Source organism: Gekko japonicus, unplaced genomic scaffold (genome assembly GCF_001447785.1).
Source record: "Gekko japonicus isolate JY-2015 unplaced genomic scaffold, Gekko_japonicus_V1.1 scaffold209, whole genome shotgun sequence".
NCBI lineage: Eukaryota > Metazoa > Chordata > Lepidosauria > Squamata > Gekkonidae > Gekko > Gekko japonicus.
Genome location: NW_015172009.1, coordinates 244363 through 252999, shown reverse-complemented (window position 1 = coordinate 252999; position 8637 = coordinate 244363). Strand labels below are relative to the sequence as shown.

Genomic DNA, 8637 nt, shown 5'->3' with positions numbered 1-8637 from the left:
TTTAAACATCCCCCCGAAATTTTTTTAAACTTTTTTTATTTTTGTGCACACGTGGGGACTGGCCCACGTGTGCACAAACCTCCCCCGGCCCCCCACCTGCCCCCTCCGTGCTGATTTAGCGATCCGCACGGAGGGGGCAAGTTGGCTATTAGATATATAGATCAGATACACAGTATCTATGTAGACAGGGACTTTAATGTGGTTTTCTGTTCATGACCTAGAGCAGACAATGCACTTCAAGCCACAACTTTATCTCAAAGGCTGGAGAAATTAACATTTTTGTGGATACTGCATTATCCATCTCCTTTGATTATTGTTGGTCAAAGGAAGAGACTTACAGCATAACCCCACATTCAAATTCATCATAACTCTTCATCATGTAAATGTTACAAAAATTAAAAAATGAAGGAAGAAAAAACAAATTTTCCAGGTCCAGATCTTAAGATCCTGTCATGTCAGCCTTTGATGTTAGATGCTGACAGGTTCACAGACTCTCGTTGAACTACTGTGTGCACTGGATTACAGCACTTGCATTCTGGGAAAAAGAAGCAAACAACAGAAGTGTCATTTGGGGGGTGGGAACCAGAATACAGCAAGGACCTGGAATAACTCCACAGGACTACACTCTTAACCACTTTCCTACTGTAGTCTGAATGGCTCGGGTTGATTGGTGACTTAGCTTTCTTGTTAAAGACAAAAGATTAAATTGGTAAAATTTGTGTTCAGAACACACCTGCTGAAATTATTCAGTTACTCTACTGATTTATAGCCCACCTTTCTTCCTGAGATTGAAGGTGGGTTAAAGGATATAAAACAGTGCAATTAGACAAATAAAACAGGCAATGCGATAGGACTAGGATTACAGAATTAGAGAACAATGCCAATAACAAACTAAGCAAGGTATACTATATACAATACACAAAGTAGATTCCAAAGTATAAAACAATGCACTAAAAGCAGGTGGTACCTACAATAATCATTGCGCTGGATTACAGTCCCATTCCATTATAAAGGTGCCCCCTAGACAATTCCACTCTACTACAGTTCTAATCCCTTTTTAAAAAATACAGTCTTATGTGTCTGTTTTGCACATTCTACAGAATGACAGAAGTGTGGGAACCTTCTTGAGCTGCTAGAGCAGGCTGTTCCAAGTCACGGCTAAGAGGGCAATCTTAACCATTTAAAGACTGGTCTTTTTAGAAGGCTTTCCTCAAATGAGTCAAGATGTCACAGCAGGAGGGTCAGTCCTGCAGGTATTAAGGGCTTTATAGATGATAAATGAAACCTTGAATTAAAGCCTGTAACTGATTGGTCAGTTAAGTGTCTGCGGAAGAGGTATAACATGTTTAGTGCCTGACAGTAACTGGGCTGAAGCATTCTGCACCAACTGATGTTTCCAAGTTGTGTTTAAGGGCAGACCCATGCAGAGTGCATTGCAAAAGTCTAGCCTCGAGGTAACCAGATCAACTGTGTCGAGGTAGGGAGCCATCTTCTAGGCTTAAAAGGAGCTGGTAGACTGCCTTTTTGCAGCTGCATTAACTTGTTTCTTCAGCAATAGTACTGGATCCAGTATAATCCCAAGGCTCTTAACTGAGTCGGCAGGCATCATTGGGACCCCATAGAAGTTGGGAAGCACAATGATCTTCAAGACCTCAGCCTTCCCGAACAGCTTTATCCCCATTTTGTCGGGATTCAGTTTCAACATATTCATCCTTAGATATGGTAACTTAAAAATGTCTTACCTCTCAGATGATAACCCACTTTCAACTTCTTAGATGTCCAATGCATTACATTTGTCTAGAGGCCCCTTCTGCTCTGATGCCCATAGTGACAGCCATTAGTTCTGTCAGGAGCTAGAAGAATAAGCCTGTAGGACTTCCTGTGCCAAAACCATAAAGATGAAGTGGACTATTTCTTCCTAAAACCTACACTGTTTCTTTTCCCAAATGTCAAGAGTGCTGGAAAACAACAGAAGCTTCTCACAATTACACAGCTGTAAAAGTTATTTGCACATAACAGGAATGGTATGTCTACTATCTCAATACAACTAAATTACACACTCTTTTTATGCCTTTTTAAAATATCTTCTTTCAAGCCTAGACATTTTATTTATTCTTCAGACTTTCGTTTTATTTACAGAAATCTGATTTTAGATTTCATATTTATCAGAAATAAACATAATGATAGGGAGATGCTGAGCAGCTTTTGAAAATTATCCTATCGGAGCTTCCGGTTGATGGCGGCACGCTAGCAAACTCACCTCCTGGACCTCCCGGGGGTGAAGCTGCACTCCAGCCGAAGGAGGGGGTGTGCTGGCTCACTACTCCCCCAGGGACCCGGCTGAAGGGACCCTGGCCATGGAGCTCTTGAGAGGTTGCCTCTTCAACGGCGTAATGCCGGAGAATTGAGGCACCTCTCCGCTCTGATGGTTCTTCGTGCTGAGAGACCGAATGGACTAAGTGACGCTGACCAGGGCAAGCGCAGGAGATCGAGCGTTAGAAATTGAGTGTAAATGAGATCCGTGGACCGATTATGAATGTGAGTCATTTAAGCATTGATTAAAAAGTAAAGAAGCTCCCCACCCCACGGAACAGAAGATAAGGCGAGCGGGGGAGGGATGCCTCCCAAGCGCATAGACTTTAGAGCAATTGGGGGGGGGGAAGCGGAAGTATAAACGGTTAAAATTGCTAAGGAGTATTTACCAAGGCGAGTGCGAGCGTTTAAGTGCATATTCAGAGACTTTCAAAAAGTTTGTGAAAGTAAACAAAGCGAAAAAGATGGCGGGGAAGAGGACGGAGAAAGAGAAGCATCTGAAATCGAAAGTAACTGAGAGCCCAAAACCGGAAGAAGCCAACAAGCCAACAAAGACTTTGGCAGACTCCATGCGCCACCTGCTGGACTGAATGAATAATCTCAAAGAGCAGATGACATCAATGACCCAGTGTATCACCACTCAACAAAATCAGATAAGCGAGACTCTGAAAATGATGACTCAAACAAATGAGAAGGTGAAAGAAGTGGATGCCACTACCCAAAAGGTGAAGAAGAAAGTACAAAAACTGGAAAAGAAGCAAGTTTCTACAGAAGAGCAGTTGCTACAATTACAAATGGAAAAGGCTAATATGATCCTTTGCTTTCAGGACATGCCAGAGACTAAGGGAGAGAATCTGAAGGAAGTCCTGAGAGCGGGGGAGAGTGTTATCAGAGTACTGAAGGATATTCCATTTGAAATAAGACAGCGGAGAAAGAAATATAAAGACCTTGTTCTTTTTCTTCAAACAAATTCAATCAGATATAGATGGTTAATTCCAGAAGGCCTCACCTTCAAAATCAAGGATAAAAAAGAAAAGATTGACTCTGTTCTGAAAGCGAGAGAATTTTTAAGAGTCCAGCTGGGAGGGCCAGAGGAGGAAGAAAAAGAAGGGGACAGTAAGTCCAGTGGCGAGCTGGGCTCGGGTTCTTCCAGAAAGGACTCTCTGTCAGAAAAAGGGGCAGCAGCCCCTAAAAGTCTTTATAAGTTGCGGAAGAGACTGGACAAGAAGAAGTGAAGGCTGAAGGACTCTGAATTGTGCCTTTGAAAAATTTTGAATCGAGATGCTTTGGGGTATTTCCTTATATCAGTTAAATTTAAGATGTGGGAAAAGTTAACAGAATATGTGACTCAGTTTGTAATGAGATTAATAGGATTAAGACTAGATGTGTATTTAAGCTGATTAGAAGATCTCCTCTCTTGGCTTTTTAATCAGTAGTGGGTATCTTTTCTTTATCCCCTAAATGTAGTCCCCTCTCTTATTTCTGTTATAGTTTGTAGTTTTAATAAAAATGCAATAAAAATTCCCCATTGGGGACCCCCCCAAAAAAAAAGAAAGAAAGAAAATTATCCTATCAACTTTTATTTCCTCTAGCAGAAGTAAGGTTTAAAAAGTGAATAAAAACTCAGATATTAAAATAATAGGAATGTTTACTGCTAAGTCTGACGTCTACAAAGTGGAGGGGAAAAGACTTATTAGCTGCCTGTTGTGGAGTTTAATTTCAGTTGGCACTTCTCGCATCTCTCTCAGCATTGCTTGGTGTTTTTACAGCTTGTATAGCTTTGATGAAAGCCATCCATCAAGATTACCAGGGTACTCATTCAACCTAGTAAAATAATCATGGTTGAGTTCTAGACACAGATGGAAAGTAATCACAGTTTCACAGCTGTACCCCTGTGTTTATCTTCAATTTGTGCAAAACAAAAGTTCAGAACCTTGGGAGAATACTTTTATATACTGATAGATGTGCCTAAATTTTGCCTAAATATACATAATTAATGGTGTTTGGAATAAACAGGCTGCTCCTCAGTTAAATAGGTACAACCTTGAAAGCCAGCCAATAAACACCTTATGGAGCAAAGGAGGTATACAGCAAAGCAGACCATGCATTTGTTCAGGTACTTTACAAATAATAAAGTGCAAGTTCTGAATTAAGAAAACATAATACTGGATGAAACACATTACTTTGATGGGTAGTTCCTTTGCAGAATTCCAAACCTGCATCTGTTTGTCATATGTCAGCACTCCAACAACACATTTACAGTTCTAAATGACCTATGCTGCCTTTAACAGTACACACCAGCAGTCTTCGTGAGAAGTTTCCTCCCTCTTTTAAAGACGAGTGCCCATACCAACACTGACTGAACCATTCACTTAAAAAAAAAGAAAATAAACTAGTTTTGTTGAATTTTTAGTAATTTTAAAAGAAATACAGTTAGTATTATGATAGACCTTCATTTGGGAATAAAAAAACACAACTACCTAAAAGCAACTGTGTCTATATTCAAAAGCTTTATCCGAAGAATGAATTTCTCATATATCTATTATAACATTTGGTTGGAAGACAGGCAATGCACAGAATCTTAATTTGCTGCCTCTATCTTCTCCTGTCTCACTGGTGTGTATGTAGACCCAGATGCTTCCAGTTCATCTGTATTGGCCCTTCCTTCCAACCACTATCATAGTTACCCGCTCAAAGTAACAAAGCATTTATTTAAATATTTGTTTACTGAACAGCTACTATTGAAGAGGACCAAAAGATGGCTCAGACAGTCTCCCTGCCCCACCCTCATTTCCTTGAGCCAAGGTGATGTCATGTCCAAAGCAATACTTGCACTTCATTGCTACAGTTCTGGTTTCTTCAGTGTCTCCCCCCTTCTCTCTCCCCCCCCCAACATCAATGCAGAATCTTCCTATGCAACAGCTAATTTTACAAGTCACCAGTTGCCATAATGCGAATGTTTAGAAACTGTTACATCAAGAAAGACGTATGACCCATTAGGAGTGTGACAACATTGAGATGTTCACAGTATATTTGAAGATAATGGTTCTACTTTCTGTCCTTTGACCGTTGCAGTTATTAGGATAATAGTTACAGCATGTTACTTGACAAGTTATGCCATTCAAGTGCAAATTACAATTGTGGACTTGCATCAATTACTTTACAATCTTCTAATGAGAATATTCTGTATCAGTGTGTCACTTTTATTCCCGCTCCAGAGCTCCAAGCTTTCATTCTATTAGGCTATTAAAACCATGACTAAGGTACCTGGTAATCCAAAATGCAAAACTACATTTTAAAATGAAGAGTTAACAGGTATGGGGTTGTGTTGCAGGACTTGTCTTTCAACCTCTACACCAATGAATGTTAATTTATAAGACTTTAGAGACTAGGGTGCTTTGCAACTGTATTCTCAGACATTAAAAATCACCAGTGACGTTCAACAGAGACATAATGCTGGACACCAATCCGCCCTCATGTGCATTTCAGCTACAAAATCACATTGTTCAAGGGACTTATTCCTAGATTAAATGTCACATCAATGTACGATCATGCTGCACAATCAGGGAAAACTGTGTTTAAGTCTGCTTTCATTTTCAAAAATGTAACTGAATATGAAGTTGCATTAGTGTAATATCAAAACTAGGAACAAAAAAAATCACAAAAGAGGGAGCTCTTATTGAAAAAGGACTATAATTAATACAAACTTAAACCACACTAAGTACAACTCAGCTGAGAATCATAACTCAAACCATGCTTACTATGTGTTTTATAAAATATAATACAACCTGTCACAAAAAGGATGCCAATGATTCCAATGTTTTAAAATTAGTTTTAAAAATTAAAAGTGCAAAACAAGCCACCCTATCAGTATTACATTACAAGTTTTCTACATCCACAGCTCTTAGGGGAGCAAATCTCCCTTTTCAGCTACTTGCCAAGGGCTCAGAAGAGTGACAGTTGGAAAAGTTTTATGGGCGAACCACACCCTCATAAAAATGTTAAATAGTCCCCCTCCAGTAAATCCACAAAACTCCCCCACTACTCGGTACTATCTCTGCATCTGCTACACGCTAGACTGGGATCACCCGGTTATCTTTGTGGTCAAATAAAACTTGTGCTAAATCAACCGCTGAGTCATCCCTTCGAAGCGGCGCTTCACGAAGAACCCAAGGAAGTAACCCTTCGAAGCAGGACCCGCGATGCAAACACAAGTCTTCGTGGTCGGATTCCCGGGTCTGCAAACTTAATGTCTGGCCCTCCCCCTCCTCCCCCCAGTCTGATTAATACCATCTGTTCCCCTCGATCTTCCCGTTTAAGTCCGCAGGAGCCTCTTCTTCCCCCAACTTTAAACTCCACTCAGCAGCCGAGATGAAGCCACAGGGGACCTTGGGACTGGCAAGGCAAGAAGCGGGAGGAGACAGCGCTTCCACTGCAGCGGTCCAGAGCTACACTTTACTACATAACCACACCCACCGCATTGCAGAAGCCATGGCGGGGGGGGGTGGCGGGGGGGGGAGGGGAGAGGAGACGCGCACGCCGAGAGCCCACGGGCGGCGCACCAGCAGACGACCCAACTCCAGACGTCAGGCTCCAAGGCAGACCGCGCCAGCGTCTCTGAAGCAAGGCTCGGCAAGCCGGCTGCGAAGTCAAGCCCCGGTTTGGTGCTCCGCTTGCATTCAGGCAGCTCGCCTCTCGGCATAAGGCCGCACAGAACTTCCAAAGGCAGAGCGAAATGCAGCCACTGTCTCGCTGCTGGTCCCAAAACTATTTCATAAAGTCATCTAAAGTTCTGTGGTGTTTTGGCTGCCTGCCTCTCAGCAAAGCCGCGTCCTCGCATTTCCCCTTCCCAACCCAACCACTCACCCAGAGAGGGCTGGAAGAACCAGCGGTGTCAAGAAACGTATCATCACACCGATCCTAAAGACAATGCAAACTGACAAGCCAACTTTCAAGGTTTCAAGGCTGCCTGTCAGTTTCTTCAGAGGCAACTAGGGAGAGGTGCAAAGGGAGGCTGAGCAGCCTGGGAGATGAGAGCCCCTCCCCCTCCCGCCCTGTCCCCAGAACGGATGAAGAAAGAACCACCAGCCTTCCCACGTCCTCGGGCTCCGGTGTGTGCCTTCCCACAGTCGGCCAGGCCCAGGCACATCCATCTGCGCCAATATCACCTCCCCTGCGCCAGGCAAGACCCATTCCAGTAGGGAGCAGCAAGGCCCATGTAGGTTGCCAACCTCCAGGCAGGACCTGGAGGTCTCCCAGAATCAGACCTGATCTCCAGGTAACAGAGATCAGTTCCCCTGGAGAAAATGACCATTTTGGACAGTGGATTCTATGGCATTATACCTTACTGAGGTCCTGTTCCGAAAAACCCTCTGTCCCTACCCCCGAAATCCCCAAGTGTTTTGCAACCCAGAGCTGGTAATCCTAGTCTCACACTAGATGAGGTTCACCTTCCCCCGGCCAGGCTCATGCTGACCACAGTTCACCCTTCTGACCCCAGCAAGGCTAGTGATAGCCAGAATCCACCTTCACTAGCCTTGGCGGAGCCTCACACTAGCTGGGTAAGGCTCACACTGGTCAGGATCCACCTTTTCTGGGCCAGGCGCAGCCCTTCTACCATGGCCTGGCCTGGCCCAAGTGGGGGTGGGGGTCTGGCCATCAGCTCCCCTCCCCAGAAATATCCCAGTGGCTATAATTTTATTTAGGGTTCATTTAGGGCACCTGTAACCCACTTTCCAACACACAACATGGGTCCAAAGCAGGTTATAGGGTACAAAACACACAAAAGACACGTTTCACATGTACTCAAAATAAGTCCATTCTAGAATTTCTACTTGCTATTAACAAAGTAGTTCATAAGGCAGACCAAGCGGAAACGGCTCTGCCCTTAATGGCCAGTCCACCCCTGGTTGGGCACCCAGAGAATTGCTGGGGCCTGAATGGGCACAGAGGAGATGCCACCTGGGAACCTGCTACCTGTGAAAATAATACAGATGGACTTCACAAAGAATCTGCGAAAGGCTGGGAGGGAAAAGGGGTGGGCAGTCTGCACCACCACACAGAGCGCCAGGCAGGTGGGTGGTCTGAGGCCGCCTAGACTCTAGGCTCTTCTCAGCCATTTAAGACATTTACTGGTAGACTTTCTCCCTTTTGGAATTCAAGGCGGCTTACAATATATAAATAAAACCTTATCAAAGTCACCGATAAAAAACCTCCAATTAGGACTATCAACAACAACAAAAGCCAAATCATCTTCAAAAGCCTCCTAAGGAGTGAAAGGGAGGAGGGGGAGGAGGCTGGGCACACCTCTCTGGGGAGGCTGTT

At 43.6% G+C, this 8637-nt stretch overlaps 1 protein-coding gene across 6 annotated transcripts in view; it reads right to left on the bottom strand.

Annotated features, from left to right (window-relative positions):
- EPB41L3 (erythrocyte membrane protein band 4.1-like 3) overlaps nt 1–6629 on the bottom strand; it is a 167218-nt gene extending 160589 nt beyond the window's left edge. For all 6 annotated transcript variants that reach the window (XM_015420232.1, XM_015420226.1, XM_015420231.1 and 3 more), the window contains exon 1: nt 6604–6629. The gene's annotated coding sequence lies outside the window, so the exon portion shown is untranslated. The remainder of the gene's footprint in view (nt 1–6603) is intronic.
- Nucleotides 6630–8637: the final 2008 nt, after the last annotated feature.